Source organism: Mus caroli, chromosome 1, assembly GCF_900094665.2.
Source record: "Mus caroli chromosome 1, CAROLI_EIJ_v1.1, whole genome shotgun sequence".
Lineage (NCBI taxonomy): Eukaryota > Metazoa > Chordata > Mammalia > Rodentia > Muridae > Mus > Mus caroli.
The window spans coordinates 150,107,832-150,130,420 of record NC_034570.1 but is presented as its reverse complement, the minus strand read 5'-3'; positions in this window follow the sequence as shown (position 1 = coordinate 150,130,420).

Genomic DNA, 22,589 nt, shown 5'->3' with positions numbered 1-22,589 from the left:
AAGACTACCAGCCCAGAGATGGTCCCACCCACAAGGGGCCTTTCCCCCTTGATCACTAATTGAGAAAATGCCTTACAGTTGGATCTCATGGAGGCATCTCCCCAACTGAAGCTCCTTTTTCTGTGATAACTCCAGCTGTGTCAAGTTGACACAAAACCAGCCAGTACAGTGATCATTTACTTAGTTCTATTTGTGAGCAGGCTAATAATACAGCATTTATCTCTCTAGTTTAAAACGTTGTTTACAAGCCACCTAAGCTTGTTTCACCCACAAAGAGTTACAGTATCCCCTTGAAAATAGGACGCATCATTTTCCTCCATAATTAGAACTTTTCACTAGTCCATACTGGCTTTTTTTTTCTTTTTTGTATAGCTCTTAGCATACATTATCTGTACATTACTGAATTGCTTATCTTAAGTCTCATCCCTCCGTGTTCCAAATTCAAAAGCCCTCATCATTCCTATCTTGGCAGTTCTTCTGGCTCTACCCAAAGATGACTGTATCAGCTCTGGCCTGGCCAGTGGTAGGACTATTTTTAGAATAAGAGCCATTTCATTTCATTTCCAAAAGCCGTTCTCCATCTCTAGGTTGCTATATCCACCATCTTTTTCTTTGATTTCCTTTCTCTATCTATCTATAACTTCTCTTTCAATTTCTACCTTTGTGTCTGCCTTTACTTTTATCCCATGCTGTTCTGTCCAGTTTGCTTACTGACCCATGATGGTCATCTGTCCCTTCCTCTTGACCCCTCTGTTACTCATCTCCTCTTGACCCCTCTTACTCAATCTGTAGTCCCTGGACCAAGGAAATCAGCATTAGCTAGATACAGAATCTCAAATCCCATGTAGACCTGTCATATCAGAAAAGGCATATAACAACCTCCTCCCCCAGGCAACCTGTGTGCAACTAAAGTCTGTGTGTTGGTTGGAATAAGAATGGCCACCATAGGCTTATAAATTTGAATGCTTGGTCTCCAGGGCATAGCATTATATAAAAGGATTAGGAAGTATAGTCTTGTTGATGGTAGGTGTGGCCTTGTTGAAGGAAGTACATCACTGGGGATGGATGTCAAGTTTTCAGAAGCCCAAGCCAAACCCAGAGTCTCCCTCTTCCTGTTGCCTGCTGATCCTTATGTAGAACTCTCAGCTTCTCTAGCCCCTGTATCTGTATCTCTCTGTATGCCACTGTGCTCTGCACCGGGATGACAATGGCCTAGGCCTTGAAATTGTGAGCAAGCCCTAATGAAATGCTTTCTTTGGTAAGAGTTGCCATTGTCGTGATGTCTCTTCACAGCAATAGAACACTGACTGAGACAGACTGATGAGCCCCACCTTAAATTATAAGATGAACTCATGAAAGCTATCACCTTGATCAGTTTTGCCCCACTGAATCTCAGAACCAACCATTGTGCTTAGCTGTTCAGTAACTAAAGAGTGGGTTTCCAGGCTTTCTCTGTAAACTGTTTTACCATGCACTCTAATTTGCTTCTACCGTCTGCTTCCTTTTCCATGAGGTTTAACGTCCCTTTCCACCTCTTCCTCTGCATAAAGGATAAGATCAGGCTGAAGTGTGGAGTCCCAGTAGCTCCAGAGAGGAACCGTGCATAGAAAAAACAAGCACATGCTCCCATGATCATCTTCTTCACTTGTCAGTTCTTGAGCCTCAGGTATAAAAAGGTCCCGTGGATTACTTAGAGGCTCAGTTTGATCACCTTTTAAAGATGCATGCTTCTGATTCTAAATGACACTAGACCAGAAATGAGCTCAGATTTGCTTTGGCCTCTACACCTTTGTTAATTAAATGTGCATATGTGAAATGCCAGTAACACAGAAGAGTAGGAAGACAATATAGAAAGCAATAAGAAAGAAATTGTGCCCTCGGGGAACTTGTGGATGCCCAGGCAATAAACCTGGAAGCACAGAAACCAAATATACCTCAGCCCCCCATAATATTTTTCTTTGATCATTGAGGAAGTGTCAATATGTGATTAAAGCAGAGAGGAGGCCAGCTGTGGTTTCTGCCTGAAATTTCAGTACGGTGGAAACCTGGGCAAGAGGATTTCTGTGAATTTGTAGCTTTAGCTCCATACAGAGTTCCAGGTCAGTTTGGGCAATAATTCGAGATCTTAGCTCAACTCTCCCTCTCTGCACCCTGCCTCCAAAAAGGTGGGGGGAGAGAAGAGGAAATTGGGGAATATGAGCTGACCACATGGGCCAAAGGGAGGGTGAAATGTAGCAATAAAGGAAAAGAAAAGAACGAGGGAGAAGTGGGGAGAAATCATGGCTTTTACAACCATAAAATTTTTGCACTTTGAATCTTGAGTATATATAATATATTTAAAACCTGCTACCTCGAAGCTATTTAGTAAGCAGGTGAGAAACTTCAGGCTGTGAGCTTGTAGACTGCTTGTTCAGAGCCACATAAATGTCAAGGGTGGTCAGCTCTCATTCAGTCTATTCCCAGGGGCTGTAATGCCCTGGCTTGGCACTGCATATTCTGCAGTGCTTTGTCTGGTGCCATTTAAAGCATGTCAGGAACCAGCCTGAGCTCTGCAGAGATGTGCCAGTCATATCCTAACTAGCAGCCCCTCCCTGCTCCCCCAGGTTGGCTCCATTCCAAAGGCGGGGTAAAAAGAATGTGGACACAAGTCCTATGTCCTTACCCTCAACCGAGGTGCACTGGCCAAGATGGACAAAGTCCACCCAGTCTATCCTCCTCAGAAGACACTTCAGGGGACCAATAACCTTGGCCAACCTGGGAAAGACAGCTGCAAAAGAGGGCACATTGTTTGGCCTGACTGCAAGGGGAGCATGCCAAGCAGGCCATGGAGGTGCTGCGATTAGCATATGTATTGGTGACATTCTGATTAGAAGGCTCAGAGCCAAAGATCAAGTGACTTTTGCCAGTTGCCACTGTGAATAATCACTGAGAAAAAGCTGATTGCTTAATTACAAGGTGAAATGTAAATAGAGAAACAGAGGAAACAAACAGCACTGGGAAGTGGGACTCTAAGGGTAGTTGGCACTCATTCAGTGGTCCCGGACATTTGGGTTCTGGCCCATAGCTGTCACACACTGAACATGTCACATATACATGGCTGACTTTCCCAACAGTGTTCTTCCTCCTCCATATGGAAGCCTTGAGGTTTATAAGCTGATCCTCCCAGGAGACCATAAGATCTGGGTAGTTGTCCTAGATTTATACCCAGAGATGGAAGACTACCTTAGAAGACTTGCTCAGTGTTGCTTATCAGCCATGTTTGAAATGAGGTGGAAATGTCCATGTCATGTAATTATTGGCAGGATAAGCTATGCTGGACTAGCATGCTATCTATACCTAGAGCATAGTGAGCAGTGACTAATACGTAGTACTACATTTCCATTCAGCAATAATTTTGAGCTGAAACAACCATTATCACAAATGAACACACATATATAATTCTTATGTGAAAAATAATTAGGACTCAAAAGACAATTCTTTCCTTACCACTTGAGTGATCTTTCTCAAATTTCAGTGAGCATAAAAACCACCCATTATGTCTATTAAAAAAATATTCAGAATTCTTAGTCATGTTCATCCACAGAGCCCATACAGAAGCGTCTGATTCTATCACTCAAAGGTTTTTGCCACAGTCAATGGAAATGATCTGTGTGCCTGTTTGCAGGTTTCTGAAGGAAAATGGGTATATTTTATTTATCTGTGACCCCTACTTTAGCCCAAACCCTAGAGTAGTGGAGGCAACCTAGTAACACTGTTCGAACATTCCAAGTGCCCATTTACCCTTGAAAATAACATCTGGAGGAAATCTTGGTATAGAAGTCCTGTTTAGTTATCTCTTAATTCCATATCTCAGCCAGTGAAAGATCTGAGCACAATCATATGACTAAGCCCACTATAAATATTCAGTGCCTTCCAACGGCATCATCCAAGTTAAGATACATGGAGCTGGGTTGTATATTCCTAGAATCTATGTTTAAAGACAATGCAGTAAGTCCTAGCGTGCAGGGGGTGGAGGGTGGGGGTGGGAGATACAGTAATTCTTATGCAAAGATGGAAGACTATCCAGAAAAAAATAAGGAAATGTGGGGAACTTTGTATTTTCTTTTTCCCTTTTACTTCTAGCTTCTGGTTTTCACTGCTTTCCACATGGAAGCACCGTTGCCCTCCATCCAGCTCTGCTTTCTGTCCTGTCTATAAATAGCAGTAGAATCATCTCAACTGTGAGTAATAAAATACTAGTAAGTTTGGCAGTGCCTAGGGGTGTGCCGAGGTAATGGGTAGAAGAGGAGATCAGGCAAAAAGTGCTTGACCATGGCCAGCAGATGAAAGGAAGAATGAGAATCCCAGTCCTTAGGAAAATGGAGAGAGCAGAGAGCAGGGATGGCCCTGGCATAAGCATCTCCCATGGCCCAGAGTCTCCCAGATTGTTATGTCTACTCCTTACCTGCAAAGCCTACATCTAGGAGAGAACTCATCACACACAGGCATGCACGCACACATGCTAGCACACACACTCACTTGAAAGCAGCTGGCTGCTGTACATGTAAATTTCTCCACTGTAAAGCAAAGGCTAAATCTTCCAAAAAAAAAAAAAAAAAAAACTCCCTAGAGTTGGTTCCAGGACCAAGTAGAAAAAGGAAGTTCCTTCCAGTGAAGACCCTAGGACAGATGTTGCCAGGAGTGGCCCCCAATTCTCCCCTGTGTTGCCCACCCTCTCAGACCCCTGCAGCTTTGATAGTTCTGCGGTAGAACAATGCTTGAATACTGTCTTCACGACCTAAATCTTTCAGAGTCTTGTTGTTATTGCCTTCTGAAAATGGAAGTGTGCAAGGCAACAAACACTGAAAATAACACAGGTCATGAAAGTGCGCCTAACAGCTGGACTTCAGTAAACTCAGTAAATGGCTCTGTTGGCTTCTTCCCTGGATTCTCCTTCACAAAAGCCTTAGAACCTGAAGTCTCTCTTTTTACCTTTGTTTGGCTGACGTTCTGCTCCTCCCTTCTGTGTTTCAAGTGGTGAGAACTGAATGCATATGTTTCTAATGGCTGGATCTCTATTGGTGTATCCACATGGAGAACCTATGAAATGTGTAATTGGTGGTGTATTGCTGAAGAAGCAAGTGTGTGGCTACTGAAGGCACTTTTATATTTCTCAACGGACAATGGCGCTGCAATTACTTATTATTTACCTTTTAGAGTTACCCATTGGGATTCAGTCAACTTCAAGGGAGAGAATTATATAAAGCAGTGTTTAGTACAGTGTTTGGCTTATGTTGGTGGTCAGTGGTCCCTGGTTTTCATGATGACATTGATAACAAAGAAGGATGAGGAGAAGAAAGGGAAAGGGGATGGGAAGAAGGGGAAATCATCTTCTATCCCAGAACAGATAATCTGCCCATCTTCATTTCACGTGGCGGGATGCTGGGTGAGGTCAACAATGTATCAACTTCAAATTCAAGTATAGTCAGTTTATCCGTAGAGCTGTCAGGGCCAAGATCCATTAATATGAGACTCTCAGAATTCCCTTGCTAAAGCCAACATTGATAATAGTCAGCAAAATGAAAACTCCTGATGAAGCATGTAAGAAGACATTTTCCTATCTATACTACTTTTAAACTCTTAATGATAGAGCACTTTTATGCCCTACTTAAAATTTCTTAATGTCTCACCTTGGCTTTCAAGAAACAGTCCACATGGTCTCCTCCTTTGTGAGCTGGTCTTAGTTCATCTCTCCACCCCTGTTCCTTCTTCCTAGTACATAGTTAGCTTGTTCAATATAGAACTCTTGTGATTCAATGAGTTCCTATTTGTAATTGCTTTTGGTGTTGTCACCATCCCCAAACAACTTCATAGCCTTTAAATGCATCTCAAGCATCAGCTCTTCCAGGAAGTCTTCCTTAAGCTTGGGACACAATCATTTGGTCCCCACAGCAGGTTTCCCCTATCTCTATTGTAGGACATGTTGTCTTTTCCTGTTTCTGTTTGCATACTTATTTCTCCAAGAGATTATAGGAAGTATCTTTTTATCTCTAAAATCCCATCATTTGTGAAAATACCTGGTACATTATAGATGCTTGATGGGTACTCAAATTAATTAATGAGATGAAGAGATAATGGATGTAAGGGAGAACAGCCTTGCTGGGAACCAGGGGATCAGAGGCAAGATTAAAGATGTACAAGGGTTCAAGGATGTCATTTCTTTGTTCACTTTAATTCATGGGAATTAAGGAAGTAAGATAAATAATCAAATGGACTAGAAAGATCTTAACATATCTCACACACACAGAATAGTCTTGTTCTGTTGTCCCAGTAAGAAAGCAAGTTGGGAAGGGAGACAGGGGCTCTTCCACAGAGGTATTTTAGAAGAGAAATAAGTGATTTTATAAAGTTACTAGGCAAAGTCAATGTCAAAGCAATAAAGTAGCAGACAAAAAGCTCCATTCTGAGAGTTTCTGGAGCCCATTTGGCATCTGAGGTTTATCTTGTGCTCTGTATTCATCAAAGATGATTTTTACTGCAGCAGGAACTGGTTAGTGCATAACTGGCCTAAGTGGTGGTGGACTCTTCATTCCTTAGTGGGGTGTATATATCACTCTCTCCAAGGCTCAAGGAATGAACATCTTGGAAAAGAGGGCAGAAAGACTGTGAAGAACAAGGGTCAGGAGATTCACAGCATGAGGACATTTTCTGGGCCCAGCATAGCCAATGCAGCTATGGTTATCTACACAGGGCTAGGCCTGTCAACATTCCATACAGATGGAAGAGGAGCCCTAAGGCCCCACCTCTCCCTGAAGGACTGCTGGCACTCAGTGTTTACTCAGAAAGAGGTAGCATTGTTCAGCACTGTCTTAACTGGTAAGTTGCCCATGCTGTTATAAATAGCCAGACACTCATGACCACATGATCTACTCAACCTAAACGCAGTGGTACACACTCAAAAGAAGATGCAGAAGTAGAAGAGAGACTTGTTGAAAGGAGGAAGGGTTTCAGCAGGAGAGGAGGGAGCAAGAAGGGGGAGAGGGGGATGAACATGATTGAAATTCACTATATGATATATGAAATTTCCCAAAAATGAAAAATAGAGAAATTAAAGAAAACTAGAATACTCCCTGAAGAGATAATTTTGGTCAAATGATCTTGACTGGAGGCTAACGCTAAGATTTCTCTATTTCCAGGTGTAAGTAGACCAAGAAAATGCAAACAAGAATAAATTTGTGGGGTTGGAAGCCCTTGAATGTCATTGAGGAAATTGCCTCAGAAGCTGAACGGTGTCCTTGTTTCTCTTGTACAGTTTATTGTATGTAAATCAACCCAAGAGAACAGAGTTATTGAAGAAAGTATAAATGCTGTAAATCTGTACCTCCGACACAACCTAACACAAAGCTGAGCAGTTACAGAGGCTTGGACAAATCCAGTGTGAATAAATAATATCAGATTCCCTTGAATTCAGGCTTTTTAACAAACATATACCTAGCTTTGCACTACAGCTTGGCATGTCTGATTGCATCTCTCCCACACAATTAGTAAATGAATCTAAGGTGTTACTATACCATTTCATTGAGGAGGAAGCTAAAACTCAAAGTGTTTAAGAAATTTGCCAATATTTACCCAGAAAGTAAGATGCAGAGCTGGGATACATACTTGGGCACTCATGGCCCAGTGTCCTGTGGTCACACATTCTGCCTCACTGTTGGGGTGTGGGAAATTCATTTGAGCAGGCAAATGGGGAGACACTAGACTGCATTTACCCTATGCCTACCATCAAGTTCCGGGCTTGTGGTAAGTGCCAATGTAAGGAAACGCAGCCTTGGGTGGGGGCCTCAGGTCCAAGTGAAACAAAACATGGGCTGAGGCTGAACCTGGGGTTCTCAAACTCCTGGGAACCCAGACACTGCGGTAAGTTACAAGGAATTGAGAACAGAAGGGGTCTGCAGGCTGAGGACAAGCCTGGAGCCAGGTTATGAAGAACTCCAGCTTAGCTCATTGACGATTGTCCTTAGCTTATCAGAGATTGTCTGGGAGCACAGAGGGGCCTTCTGCGGGAGACTTACAAAGGCTTCCTCCATGTTCCCACAGCAGTCCTTGATGAAAGAAATAGTCTTTGGTTCCAAACTGTTTATTGATTTTTTTATTGTGGAAAATGAGTGCATGCCACCTCCTCAGAGTGGACCAAAATTTAAATACCTTTTGCAGGAAAGAATGTTCAAGAAGGGAAGCATATTAGTTAAACCCTTAGGGCCTTCAGATACCTGATTAGGATGGAGAACTCTGTTCTAAGCTATAATACCATCAGTCACAACCCTTTGTTGGGAGTGTGGTCCCATATTCCGGACTAGTAATCCTGGTAGGAACAGGGAGAAACCTATCGTCCTCAGATGGGTGCCTGGGTGTCTGAACCCACTCAACTTTACCAAGTTTCCTGGCATGGTCAACTGCCCCACAGTGTCCCTCTTTTTACCCACTACTTCATGATGAAGAAGCCAAGCTAACCACAGCCTGTCTCTGCTACCACCAGTAGGATACAGAACTGGATAAAATGTATGAAATAAGCAAAGTTACCTTCAATACCTCCTCATGGTGCTTCTTCCTCCTGGCCCATTGTTACCTAATCTTACCATGTAAGCTACAGCTACAACACCCTCATGCTCATCCTCTGTCCCCTATACAAGCTGCCCTGCTTCTCCTCCTAGCTACACTTTATTGTAGGTATGCTGGTGTGATGTTGGTATTCTCAGCAAAACCCCCTTTAACTCTGATCACCACCCAATGAAGGTTAATATAACCAATGATACAGCATCTACCTGTTACAGGAATTAAATGTAGTAGCTTATTGTAAGGCCTATAACAAAGGCTACCATTCAGGATATATAAGAAAGATTATATAACTGTTATATTCAACAGTTGGTAATTGATCAAGGTGGGAGATGATCCTTGACCTTTCTGCCCCCAAAAACCTTATTTTGGAAGGTGACAATCTGCTCCTATAATGAATCAATTTGGTAATTTACCCGTTGTTTCTTACTTCCATCATTGACATTGCGCTATGGTATCTTCTTTTTAGGTTTATTTACTTTAGGAGAAAAGGAAAAAGTATGTGAAATAGGAGAGGGACTATTTTTTTTCATCCAAGAGTAATGTTCATACCCCCAGAATGCCAAACTCTATGAGTACTACAGACTATGCTAGTCCGTTGGATAGCCTATGGCCTAGCAGTAGCTATTTCTAATAGATGTTCTCTATTCTCTACAGCTTTGGGTCTAATGTCTTAGAAGACAGACAGTGAGAAAGGTGCAAATTATTAGTAATGACCCAAGGCACACAGTGGATTCTTGATATTTGCTACATTGATATGCTATTAAATTAAAGAGAGGAAGTTACCAGGCTGGACTGGCATGGATCCCAGACCAGTCAACATCTTGTTTAAAAACCCAGTAGATAAGATTCTTCCTTTGTCCGTGGTCCTAGCTCACATCTTGGACCTACTGATTAAGTACTCAACAGAAATGGCTGTGTAAATGCTGGAATGGGACCAGAATTTTAAGAAGCCATTAGACTAAACAGAGCCCATGGCATCAGTGATAACTTGCAGTCACTCTGGCAGAACTGAAGTGACCCACCAATGAACTAGGAGTCAGGCCACAAAAGCAACAGGAACAAATGAGGCCAGAGTGTACAAGACTGGGGAGAAGCATCCGTCTAGAGTAAAGAGCCCTGCCTTTTCTATGGACCCCCCAGCTCTTCATCACACCTCAGATGCCTTTCTGAGAGATGCTAGTATTCTACTTCATCTCACCACCAGTCCACTGCTATATGCCAAAAGTCCTCCAGGGTGAGGAGCTGATGCATCAAACCTTCTGTGTTGCTTTGAGAACTAGGAAGACTCTGCAAGGGAGCCATACAGGTTCCCTTTGGAAAACTCAAGAGTTCTTCCTCAACCAGAGCCTCTTGAGGAACTTCTCTGGCTGAGTCCTCCATCACCTACCAGCCCAGGCCACCCACCAGAGAACAGCCAGTGCTCAGAGTTCACATAGTTTCTTTCACAGAGAAAACAGCCAAATCACAGAGACTCTTAGCCCATCTCTCTCTAGTCCCTGATATGTGTATCACATTCATAGCCTCCATGTTTCAAGGCCTTGCTACTCATAAGGTCCTGGCTGCCTATCTACCCCTGTCCTTCTCAGATTCTCTCACTTCAGAACTTCAACCACTTCCTCGCCATTTTACTCTCCCAGTCTCCCATGCTATACTGAGATGAAATACTTCACAAGGCTGTCTTTGACCTTCCTCCTCTTGAAGCTAGTCAGTCTCATCTACCATCCCTAAAAAATGATCACAATTCAGAAGCACAAATCCATTCATGGTTTTTTTTTTTCCTTCTACTTAAAACTCTTTAGTGGCACTTGAAACCCCGCTGAATGAAGACGATGTTTCTTCTTGAGCATGTGAAACACTCCAAGATCAGCCTTCACTGCTCCCTGCTGCCCGGCTGCACCCCCTTTCAGTGTACGCTCAGCTCTGTGGAACCCCTTTCACCTTCCCAGAATATTATCAATATTTCATGTGCCTTCTGCCCTCTCTGCTTTTATTCAGATTGACCAAGTTGCCCAATCTCTCTCTCTCCCTCTCTTTCTCTATTTGTCTGTCTCTCCCTTTCTCCCTCCCTCCCTCCCCAACTCTCCCCACTTCCTCTCCCTTCCCCTCTTCCCTTCTCTTCCCTTCTCTCCCCTGTCACACATCTGAGTACTTCACAAACCCTGAGGGTGCCATCACATGGGCATCTTTCCTGTCTATTCATAGGTAATTATAACTTTATCCCATCTCTAAGCTGTCTTAACTCCACTCCCACCAGTCCATTCACACTGCCCTCTCCCCAGTCCTCATCCTAAAGCACTAATCTCACTTTGTTCCTTCTCTCCCTCCATCTTCCCATCTGTTCTCCCTGCCTATACTAAGTGCAGGTCCTCTATGTAGCATTTTCCTGCCCCCATTTCTCTATTTCTCATTAGAAGCTACTGCAGGCAACATGCTTCCACAGCTCTGGATGTTATTTCTGCTGGCAGAACCACCTTCTCTGCTAGCAAAACTCATTTAATCCTTCAAAATTAAACCTAAGTTCATTGCTCCTATGAAATCTTCTTAGACGCTCCAACCCAAGCCCTTACCATATTATATGGTAATTCCCTTGCAGTCCCATGTCTTCTATTTCCATGTGAGCTGCTTGAGGGCAGAACTTATTTCTCACTCAGCTGCCTGTGTCCAACTGCTGGAGCTCTGCTGTATGGCATGAACAACTCAAACAGGAAGGTTGACACTATGTTGTCTCATCACCTCACCTTGATGACAGAGGCCCTGATAGAGGTTATTTCTCATCCCCTGATTATCTAAAGTTCTGCCTTTGAAGAGACAGAGGAAAAATCCCTACATATGCCTCAGCCCCTATCCATTGAGGATCTATGAGAAGCATCAAGAACCCTAAAGGCAAAAACAAATGAAAAACTACAGAGGCACATTTGAGCAATTAGTAGAAGGCAGCGTTCTGTTCTCATCACAGTGTAGTGAGCAAAGGGAGACAGTGGATCAGCTGAGCACGTGACCTTCCAGCTGATGGGCTAAGGGAGAGAAGAGAGGCGATGGGGGCTCCCCTCAGGCACCCAGTCACTGCAGTGATTTGCCTGTAGTTGTAGGCTAGACTTGTACCATGTAGCTCTTATATCATGTCCAATTTGCTTGAGTCTTTGCCTTGCAAACCCTCCATGAAGTTCCCCTACATTTTGTCTGCTCAGAAATGGTTGTTTTTTTTTAAAACTGACAATTCTAGAAAAACCACAGACCCCACTGGCTCATGCTCTGCATTATGGCCATGTCTTCAATAAATGGTTAAATGTTGTTTGAAAAAATAAAAATAAAGGCAAGTGTCTATTTTTTTTATTTAATTCACCCAAGTTGTTGACTGTTTTTCAATCTAAGATAAACATGTCAGTTTGTGTCATAGGAATGCTCCAAAAGAATCCAGTCCACTATGATTCTAGGACTCACAAAGAGCCCTTTGCATTGCCTTTCAAGGAAAATGATCTCCTGAAGGAAAGAGGCTCCTCGTCCATTGACAAGAACTCTAGTACTTCAGGTGACAGAGGCAGGGAGTTAGCTTATCTCCAAAGCCTGTAGTCAATGAAGCCAGGTGTGCTGTGCCTAGGGCTCCTCTCTCGTAGCAAGTTAACCTCAGTAGAGTGCCAGCTTTGAGGACAGAATAGGCTCATAAGGCCAATTTCTCAAGTAGATACAGACACTTTGAACTTGGAGAAAATTACTCCAATTAATGGCCACATACACAGAGCAGATAATGCTTAGTGCCACTGAGTCAGTGGGGCTTCAATGATCAGAAAGAAAACAGTAAGGAAGAGACTAGAAGAAGCAGCATTTACCCCAGACATAGGAAAGAATGGTTAACCAAGGGGAGCATGGAGGGGATTTGCCCTGCAGTTTTCTGAAAAGAGTGTTCACTAAGCAGAAGCAGGCCTGCTGAGTTTCTGGTGGAGGTGGATAAACCATGGGTGTCCTGGGCATCCTTCTCTACCACTCTCCGCCTGGCTCTGTATAAACAGAGAAAGAAGAAGTCAGAGCCTGGGTACTAGTCCAGAGTGAGGGAGGGGTGAGGATGGATGCCACACAATCAAAGAAGCTCACAAAAATAAAAAGTCTCAAGGCAGACAGCCAAGGGCATTGCAGGACAGAAATATTAGCTGTTGATTTTAAAGTGGCAAGATTGTTGCAATGTAAATAACCATCTTCACTTCCATCCCTGTCCCACACTGATACAAGAATCAGCTTTATACTCCATGACCATAAATCAACAAAAAATAGACAAGTTTCCTTCTGGGTCAATATAGGGCAGAAGAGAAGCATCTGATGCCAAGGGACTGTGTGACAATCCATAAAATGTGCTCATTCTGTAGAAGTAGGGTTTCAGAGGCTAGGCAATGATGAGAACCTGTGCATCCCCGGATCTGAGGAGGATCTTGATGTAAGCATTGCAATTCCATGGGGTGCTCACTGGCGGCTGGATGAAATCTAATCCAAATGGTATACGCTGGGATGTTATTCAAACATCAGGATGGAAAATCAGAAGTTAGACAAGATCCTAGATAAAGGGGGACCCATGTAAGGGGAGAAGGGAGGAAGGGATGAGAGGAAGGGATGGGAGGAGACTCCTTAAGACAGAAAGGTCAGGAAGAGGTCTCTAAGGAGTCTCACAACTGAGGCTGCACAGTGGGGTCCAGCTTCCAGAGCTTACCTAATGAACTTGACTCATAGAGGGGGAGGTGAACCAGATTACATCTTCCTGGGCATCGCTAGTGGAGGGTTTCCCATATAATTAGCTCTCCAAAGTAGGGACCTGGGCAATGAGATAGAAAAAGAAGTAGTTATGGAAAGTATAGGGTACTGGTTGGGAAAAGAAGAGACCCTAGCCAGGAGTCAGAAGGAGTAAGCAATGAATAAATTTGGAGCAGAGGGAGGTGCTGACTGGCTTCTGTGGTCCTTTGGCAAGAATCATAAATCCCCAAATGACCAAGATGACTGTACTGATGGTGGAAGAGATAAATCCAGTGAGATTTCATAAAAGGCATTTATAAAGCCCAGAAAAGAAACCAAAGAATACAGGCTGGGCTAATGGAGGAGACATCAGAGATAGAAATAATGAAGGTGAATATAATTTTAAGGAGATAGGCTGGTCTTCTGAGTGCTGGGTCTGAGGTAACAGCCAAATGAGGTGTCTAATTAGACCATTAAAATTATGGGATGGGCTTTGCAGCCAGGATTTTAGATTGAGTTTATGAGTCATGCACCTAAAGTAAGTTCAAGCATGTGATAGGAAATTGAAGAAGCCTGTATTTACACAAACAGGACGAGCCACGTAGTCAGAGAATAAGGTGTGGCTAGAGAATCGGGCAGAGAGCAGAGATCATAGGCTGTCTGTTAACCCTCATTCAAGAGACCTTGTGGATCCTCTGAGAGAGCAGACTGGTCCATGATCCCCGAAAACCTCCTTGAAGATGTCTGCAGAAAAGCACTCAAACTGTTAGAAGTCAGGGTTAAAAACCTGAAGGGAGCATCCCCCATCACCTCATCAAAATCAACAATGAAGATCAAAAATGCAGGACTATTGAAGTTGTGATGGGGTGGGAGTCTCTCCCCTAAAGGCATGAGCCAAAGAGGCAGCTGGGGGAGGGGTAAGGCTTTCAGCAAATCAAGAAGTGAGGGGTCCAGGTCCCTGCAGAGATGGGAAGGGACATAGCTGGGCACAGATTAGCCCCAGGGAGGGAAAATGTCTATCAGGTAACTACTGCTGCATGACAAATCACCCACAGTTCATTAGCTTAAAGCACTACTGTGTTAATCAAGCTCTCTGGAGAAGTAAAACCAATAAAAGGGGTGGAAAGGAGTAAAGGGGAGGAGGGGTGTTGTCAGGAATTTGTTCATGAAATTGTACAAAAAGAGGCTCCAAAATTATCAGAGACTCATAGCTAGAACTCCTGGAAATGGTGAGAGGATCTTTTTCCTTAAAGTATTCATCTGACTGAATGAGGCTTACCCACATTACAAGGGGCAATTTGCTCTAGTCTACCACTTTAAAAGTTAATTATATCTGAAAAATATCTTCACAGAGGCATTCATATATTGTATAGCAAACACCTAGATGCTATGACCTAGTCAGTTAATAAATGAAATAAGCCATGGAAACTACCTTTCATTTTGATTCTGAGTTTCTATGCAGATTAGGCAGTTCTTTCTAGACCAGGCTTGACTGAGGTCATGTAGATTTGTTTATGCATCTGTGGCCAGTTACTGAATTAGGACCTTGGGGTGGCCTCTACTGGTCTCTGCTACTACACCTCAGCCTCCCTCTATGTTGGCTACCATCTTCCAGCAAGCTAGCCTGTGCTTGTCATGACCAAGGGGATTCTCTTATCATTAGCTGACTTTTGGCTCTACCTGGATGGATTTAAAGAGCAGATGAGAAGCATCTCGTCTACACCAGTAGGAGAGTTAGTCCTGGTCCTTGAGTGCCAGAGCCTGGAGACTATATTAGGGTAGCCAAAAGCTTATAGCTACACGCTCTGTAAGCTTCAACATGAGCAGGCACCGTCTGCTGCTTCTTGTTCTGGAGTGACTTATGGTTAAAGCCTAATTAATACATCTAACCTAGAGCCAAAGGTCTAAGTCCTGGAGCAGGAGACTTTTGGTATTACAGGTACTAATAAGGCATACAGTTTGGGAGTCTAGGCCTTGACACTGGTTAGTGTTATAGTTTTGAACTCTGGGACATTTATTCTGTCAACTTAGTTGTTCTTTAGAACTCTTCCAGGGATGGGGATGGAGGGGGGAAGGGTGTCTCATCTCAGCTCTTCTCAGCCTTCTTTTTCCAACCTTGACACTCTGCCACGTTTGCTTCTTGACATTTAGTCTCCTGTCACTCTCTGGGGCTCTTCAGCTACCCTGTCTTCACTATTAATCTCTTCTTGTTACATCTACTCACATATGCTACTGTTATTGCCATTAAGGCAGTGGCTGCTATACTCTACCACTGTTTCCATAGTCTTCCCTTCATGTTGCTGTTTCAGCACACTCCACTATTAATAAAAAGCAGGACTAGGCAAGAAAAGATCATCAGTAGGGAGATTCCACCCACCACTGGGCCCAATATTATAACATCGGGAAGCAGCACAGTGTTGTCTCCTAGCTAACTTATCAAATGAGGCAATAGTCTCCTCATATAGCTAAAACAAGGTATGCAAGGGTGTTTGCACATGTCACAGCAGTTTCTCATGCACATGAAGGACCATGCATACATCAATCACAAGTCTATGGATCCATCAGGAAAAGTGCCCCCCATCCCACCTGGGTGAAAATGGATAACAGAGTTCACAAAATCTTGCTATGACAAAGGCCCATGTAAGTTGTTTTAAGCCATCATAGCTAGGACATTGTATTCTGGTACTAGGGCTATGCTAGAAAGCAAGCAACATAGTGGTCTTGTGGCTTTCTGAAGACATCCCCTGAGTGTCCAAATCAGCCAAGCTGCCATGAGGGCAGTCCCGCCAGATATTAAGAATTCTTCTCAAGAAGCCGGGCGTGGTGGCGCACGCCTTTAATCCCAGCACTCGGGAGGCAGAGGCAGGCGGATTTCTGAGTTCGAGGCCAGCCTGGTCTACAAANGGTCTACAAAGTGAGTGCCAGGACAGCCAGGGCTACACAGAGAAACCCTGTCTCGAAAAACCAAAAAAAAAAAAAAAAAAAAAAAAAAAAGAATTCTTCTCAAGATAGCCAGGCACAAGGAAATAATTTAACAATTGTCATGGAGTCAGACCACCATGCCTCCAACAGTTAGCATCTGGGCAAGAATAAATTAATGTTAAAGGGGGCTTCCAAAAAAGTTTATCATTGGCAAGTACTTAGTACTCTAGTAAGGTTTAACTCTCATCCTACTGTCCCAGGGAAGATGCACTCTCACCTGTCTAATTTTGAGAAGAGGAGAAGCCATTTAGAGATACCAAGGCTGACACTGAAGTGTCATGTTCCCAACTTAAGCATGTCACAATGACAAAGATGTTCCAGATTCAAGAGATGAGGAGAGTCTGCTGCTTAATTGGAGGGTATGTTTCAAGGGTCACAGGCACATAGGAAGTAAATAGCCTCAAGTAATTTGCAGTCACTACTCCAAACTTCTTGTGTCTGAGTATGGAGGAGAGATCTATAGAGATAAAGACAAATGTCAGAGCAAAGCCTTGACTTGCTGAAGAAAATGGGAGTTCAAAAAGGCAGAAATCATAGACCTGAATCTTAAGAAGAAGGAGGAAAAAAACAAAACAAAACAAAACACCACCACTGAGAGTTGCATACAGGAGTCTTGGCACACAAAAGAAGGGACAGTCATATCATGTCATAAGGACCCAGCAGAAAGCAAGGGGTAGGGACGTGCAATGGTCAGGCGGTCTCCATGCCTGGAGAAGAAAACATGCATATCCATTTGGAAGAAAGTAATGGTGCAAGATGGAAAAGCAACAATCAGAAGTAGTTAGTGCCATTGGAAGCATCTGCTTCTCAGACATGTAGTAGCCTGGGAACACATGCTTATTTGCCCTGGGGAGCAGTATCAGTTTCCTCTGGAGAGAAGCCCTGGCCACTGATGTTCCAGAGGTGCTCCAAATGTTGACAGGACTCTGTATAAGGAGCCCCATAAGTATAAAAAGTGACTACAGCTCTGAAGGGCAACAAAATCAATGAATGGAAAATGTTGATTTTTTTTTCCTCATTGATTTTTCCCTTGCATATTGAGGACAGAGCTACACATGGTCATAAAACTAATCAGGAAATGCTTTAACCCTCTTAAAGACTGATTTTTTTTTTTTTTTAGGGCTTGAAATAGGGCTTGAAATACAGTTTAATGGTATAACTCTTGTCTGGCATGTGAAAAACTTTTGAATTCCACCTTCAGTCTTGCTCCTCACCCTGAAAAGAAAAAAGACTGACTCCTGTGTAAACGATCCTTAAATTATTTCTAGTAAATCTCATTCCTTGCCCAGTAAATTTTCAGGGAGTTAAACAACTATGATGGAGCAGCCAACTCAAAGGTCTTTGTTTTTGCTTGCTTGCTTATTGCTAGTTGGTTTGTTTATTGGTTTGGTTTGGTTTTGATTACGGCAGTGCTACTGTAGATCAAATTCAGAGCTTTGTACAGAAGATCAAATTCAGAGCTTTGTACACACTAGGTAAGTGACCTAACATTGTGGCACTTACTCATCCAAGTCCGAAAGCTTTTCATATCATGATACCTTTGCCCTGCTCCCCCCTAGGTGCCATCACTTGACCATACCTCCCTATACCATCCTGGCTTTCTTTCATAGATGCAGATCCATTATCTAACAGCTCCTTTCCCAGCTTGTTGGACACTCTTCTCCTCCCCTCTCCACCACTCACTGAACAAGCTTCCAGCCTCTGCGGCTGCTAATCCCGTCATGCCCTTGCACAACAGGCAGATGTCTCATCTCAGTTTGGTAACATTGGCTCACTCGGGGAAAGATCCTCTCCATAGAGACAGGGATTAAAATCTGTAAGTGTAACTGAGAAGCCTCATCCTGGTTGATGCTGATAAGTCTCAGTCCCCTGAGCTCGTTGGAGTATCTCTGTTCTTACACATTCCTTATTCTGGAAGCTCCGCAGCTTCTCTTGGCTGGATGCCTCCTTGGTCCTAGGTGAGATACTTAGTAGACTGATCATTTTCAAAGGGGCACGGGGCTTTTGTTTGGTCTCTGATTTGAGCCTGATCTATCTGGCCATAGAATGGATCTGGTGTACTAAATCATTTGTACAGCCTTCCTCTTGGAAGCAGTAGAGAAGAAATCGTTTAGTAGCCTCTCACACTTAAAAGGTTTGCCTCTGCTGACGACGGTTGCTATTCCTCGAGGACGTTCCCAACTCAGTTTTCAAGGTTGATCTCATCCTTTCATTTCCTCCTGCCCAGGGGACCTTTCCACTGCATTAGTTACTTTTCTGTTGCTATAATAAAATACTATAACCAAGGCTACTTAAGGGTGAACGGGTTCATTTTGGCTTATACTTTAAAAGGGATAAAAGTCCAACATGGTGGAGATATATGAGCAAGGAACAGGCATAGTGGCAGGAGCAAGAAGCTGAGAGATTATACCTTCAATCACAAGCATGAAGCAGAGAGAGCAAACTGGAAAGGTCAGTAGAATTTTAATAGCAAGACCTATCCCCAGTAACATACTTGCTCCTGCAAGACAACGCTACCTAAACCTCTCAAAAAAAAAAAAAAATGCCACCAATTGAGGCCTGAGTATTCAAATAGCCATGATTATAGGCAACATCTCTCATTCAACCCCACTTGAGACCCAACCTTAAATTAAATTAAAACTCAAAATACCAAGCTTGAGATTCCGCTGCTCATCTTCCACAATCAGTGGCACAAGACATGTTCCTGCCCCACTTGTCTTCTCAACTAACAACTCATGAAGCATAGGCTCAAAAGCGATTTTGTGGAAAGTAGGGAACAGAATGGAACATTTTAAAGCTCTCTGGACTTACTGACATCTAAGCACTGGCACCAGAGAAGGAATCGTAGCTTTGTCTGGTTTTGATAATATGGTGATCCTAACACTGGATGAATAGAAGAGAGAGGATGGACCAAAACTGGTGCTGACTGCCATTACTCCTGTGATTTGGTCAGCTCCTTCTGGAGTTGGAAAATTACAACTCATATTCAAGGGAGAGCATACAATATGCAAGAGTGTAGGCCCATTAACATAAAAAATTATCTATTGTATTAGTAAAAAATCTATCAGAAAAATAAAACAAGAAAATTCTATTTGTTGTATTACAAAGTACCTGAAAATGAATTTTACCACAGAAGAAAAAAATTCATATAATACAAATTTATAAAATATAACTTTAATAAAAGAAATTAAAGACAGCAAAATAGGTAGAAAGATAACCTGTGTCTATAGATTGTATTAAATTATTCATAGTATTAAAATGATATATAGATTTAATGTAACTACAATCAAAATTTCAATGGCATATTTATATAAATATAAAAATTAATCATAACATTTATATGAAACAATGAAAAGACCCAAACATTGACTTCCCCAAAGAAAACCTTGAGGAAAATAAACACAATTACTACAATTCTTTACTTCATATTATATCACATGAGAACAAGAATGTATCACCTGAGAACCAGCATAAAACCAGGTACAGAATAGAGAAAGCAGAAATAGACTCACACATATGTGGTCAGCTAGTTTTCAACATTATCATTTATAATACACAGTGGGGAAAGGACATTTATTCTTTTTAACACTGTATATCTATATGCAGAAGAATTAAACTAGACCTTTATCTTACATCATGCCCCAAAATCAACTCATAATGACATAAAGACCTAAACTGTAAAACCATTAGAAGAAAACACAAAGGGAAAGCTCCTAGATTTTGCTATTAACAATGATGTTTTATACATGACATCAAAACAACCATAGACAACAAAAGCCAAAACTAACTACTAGAATTCACCAAACTAATGCTTCCTCTGAGCAAAAGAGGCAGCAACCGAGTGAACTAAGACATCAGATAAGGAGTTAATATCCGAAATATAGCAACCCATATGGTTCAATATCAAGTAAATCAATGAACAATTCAATTAAATATGAGCAAGGGGTCTGAGTAGACACTCCACTACATAAAAATAACCATTGGGTATATAAAAATGTGTTCAATATCACTAATCAGGAAAATGCAGACCCAAACCATATGAGATACCATGTGGATTACAATAACTATTATAAATAAAATAATAATAATAAGGGTTAATGTAGCTCAGATTGTAGAGTACTTGCCTAGCATGTAATCCCAACACCGTGTAAGATCAGGAATGGTGGCATATACCCATAATTCCAGCTCTCAGCAGGTGACAGCAAGATCAGGGGTTCAAGGTCATCCATTCTCAGCCATATAGTGAAGTCAAAGCCAAAATAAGCTACTAGAGACAATCTCAAAAAAAAGTAATAATAACAAAAGCTAAGTATTAGTGAAGGGAAAGGGATTGTGGATAAGAAAAGTGTTACCTGCCTATAAAGTTGTCTCAACAAAGAAACCTGAAGATCTATATAGCTCAGATTTCTTAGTCCACCTATTCCTTCAGGAAATAGTTCTTTTATGTCACAGGCATATTATGGAAACATGGCAATAAATGAAGCAGAGCACAGACCCTCATAGGATTACTTCCCAATGAGATAACTGTCCAGTGCCCACAGAAAACAGCAGCAGAGGCCTCAGATGTATCAGGTGATGCTAAATGCTTCCCCCACCTCTCTCTCTCATGCATGCATATACACACTATACACTATACACACACACTCACACACATGGCATCGTCAATGTGGCTTAGAGAGGTGACACAGACAACCTGGGAGAAATGAGGACAGGTCTCATGTTGGTATCCAACATCTGCCCACCCAGGTTGGAAATGAGATACACTGGCTACTGCTTCAGGAGGAACCCTTGAAGGCAGTGTGGCTGATCTCCAACAAAGTCAACTGAAGGAATATGGGGCTCTCTTTGAACTCTCTCTTCTCATTTTTCTGCTCCTTAGTAAGAAAAATGTTTAAAAATTGGATGCTCACCAAATCAAACAGAGGGTTCCTCTGTGCATCTTTCTCAGGTAGACCCAGAGCACACGAGTAATAGATGGTTGGCCATGAGAGACAGAAGGGAGTCACGGACAGAATGGACCTGCTGTATTCAGTTTAAGCATCTCTGCTGGCATAGCCTGGCATGGCACCTCTAAACTCCAGATAGTACTCCTCTAGGCAAAGCTAGGCAAGAGGCAAGAGGGAAGAAATCTTAGTCAACTGTCTGACGAGAATGCCTTCAACAGTAAAGATGCAAACAAGTTGGAGCTGACAGGTTTAAGATTCCCTCCAGCAAAATGGTCTATCAACACTTCAGAACTGATACCCTTCCCTCATACTAAATAGTCATTTTCCCACCCACTTTCATCCCAGCTGCCAGGGTCCATGGTAACAGTCAAGAGAAAATTAAATGTGGTTTTCCGTTTAACTCCATGTTTTCAGTTTCTTTCATCTTTTGTTCATTTTGCTCTCTTTTCTCCATTTATTCTGACTCATAAAAATTAAATCAGTCTCCTCTATCTCTGGGTCAGAATATGTATATTCAAATCTGAGAGTAGAATATGGACAATAAAAGGGAAGAAGGGTGTAAGAAAATGGAGTCTGGAGGACCGGAAGTCACAGTAGTAGAAGGGAAGGCCCAAAAGAGAGCAGTAATTGACAGTGTGCTTCCAGACCCAGAGCTATGAATACACACACATCTTGGATTCCCTTCCTAGAGGTGTCATAACAAAGTATCATAGGTTAGGTGACTTAAACAGCAGAAATTTTCTGCCTCTCAGTCCTGAGGCTAGAAGAGCAAAGTGTAGGCAGGGTTTATCTGAGGTCTCCCTCCATGCTTGTAAACAGCTGTCTTCTTGTCAGTTCCACACATGTTCTGTGTGTGCTTCCATTCTCATGTCCTCTTCTTATGAAGATGTCAACCACATAGTCTTAGAGGCCACTCTAATGAACTCACTGTAAGTTGATGATCCCTGTAAGGACGTTATCATTAAATGCAGTCAAGCTTCTTGGCACTAGGGTTTATAATGCCAGCCAACAACCTAGAAGCTGAGAACCAGGGAATTTTTCCTTCATCCTTCCTCTGCTCTGAGCTATTTACTTCATCACGAAGGATAAATAGACATGATTGCAGAGGCAGCAGCAACAGAGAGGCCATCACTACATCAACACCTAGAATGCTTGCCACAAGTAACATCTACACAGAATAGGCCCTGAATAATAGGTACCAGAGGGCACCCTACCTCAGTCCCAGTCCAGCAAGGAATTTGCTCATGACCCCTGAAACCAGAGATAAGAGTCTCTTTCCAATCGAAAATACCAAGAGACAAGCCTCTTCCGGTCAGAAAAGCACCTGGGAAGCTAGGGCACAGGGTCGGC